This window comes from Orycteropus afer, unplaced genomic scaffold (assembly GCF_000298275.1).
Source record: "Orycteropus afer afer isolate SDZICR_OR568_19922 unplaced genomic scaffold, OryAfe1.0 scaffold00003, whole genome shotgun sequence".
Taxonomy (NCBI): Eukaryota; Metazoa; Chordata; class Mammalia; order Tubulidentata; family Orycteropodidae; genus Orycteropus; species Orycteropus afer.
In genome coordinates, this window is record NW_006921590.1 from 35,198,352 (window position 1) to 35,199,870 (window position 1,519).

Here is a 1,519-nt window from a genome sequence, read left to right on the forward strand (position 1 = left end):
GGATGCACATGGTGCATAGGTATCAGCCCAGCTTACAGACTGAAACATACTAGGAAGAAGGAAGAGGCTGTCCACTTCTCAAAGAATTGGCCAGGTAAAACCTTATGAATAGCCAAAAAACACTGATACATTACCGCACAACTTTATAAATAGTCTGGTTAGGTTAGAAGGCTCTCAAAATAGGACTGGGAAAGAGCTGCATCATCTTAGTAAACCTAGCCTTAGTCCTTTGGATTTGGAAAAGCTTTCAAGACCTCCGTTTGCTGATGTGGCACCGCTCAAATTGAAGAGAAACAGCTCCAGACATCCATTAATGATTGGAACATGGAATGTATGAAGTATGAATCTAGGAAAATTGGAAGTTGTCAAAAATGAAATGGGATGCATAACGATTGATATCCTTGGCATTAGTGAGCTGAAATGGACTGGTTTTGGCCATTTTGAATCAGACAACCATGTGATCTGTTATGCTGGGAATGACAGTTTGAAGAGGAATGGCGTGGCATTCATCATCACAAAGGATGTTTCAAGATCTGTCCTGAAGTACAATGCTGTCAGTGACAGGATAATATCCATATGCCTCAAGGAAGACCCGTTAATACAACTATTATTCAAATTTATCTCCCAACCACCAAAGCCAAAGATGAGGAAATTGAAGATTTTTCTCAACTTCTGCAGTTTGAAATTGACCGAACATGCAATCAGGATGTGTTAATTATCACTGGTGACTGGAATGCAAAAGTTGGAAACAAAGAATTACCAGTAGTTGGAAAATTTGGCCTTGGTGACAGAAATAATGCTGGAACTCGCATGGTAGAATTTTGCAAGACCAATGACTTGTTCATTGCCAACACCTTTTTTCGGCAACACTTGTGGACTTCACCAGATGGAACACACAGGAATCAGATTGACTACATCTGTGGCAAGAGGCAGTGGAAAAGCTCAATATCTTCAGTCAAAACCAGGCCAGGAGCTGATTGTGGAACAGACCATCCACTGCTCATATGCAAGTTCAACTTGAAGTTAAAGACAGTTAAAACAAGTCCAGGAGAGCCAAAATATGATCTTGAATATATCCCTCCTGAATTTAGAGATCATCTAAAGAGTAGATTTGATGCATTGAACACCAATGACCGAAAGCCAGAAAAATTGTGGAAGGATATCAAGAACATTATCCATGAAGAAAGCAAGAGATCACTAAAGAGACGAGAATAGAAGAGAAGACCAAAATGGATGACAGAAGAGACTCTGAAACTTGCCCTTGAGCAGAGAGTAGCTAAAGCCAATGGAAAAAATGACAAGATAAAGAGCTGAACAGAAGTTTTCAAAGAGCAGCTCAAGCAGACAAAACCAGTTACTATAATAAAATGTGCAAAGACCTGGAGTTTGCAAACCAAAAGGGAAGAACATGCTGAGCATTTCTCAAGCTGAAAGAATTGAAGAAAAAATTTAAGCCTTGAGTTGCAATATTGAGAGATTCTATGGGCAAAATATTGAATGATGCAGGAAATAGCAAGAG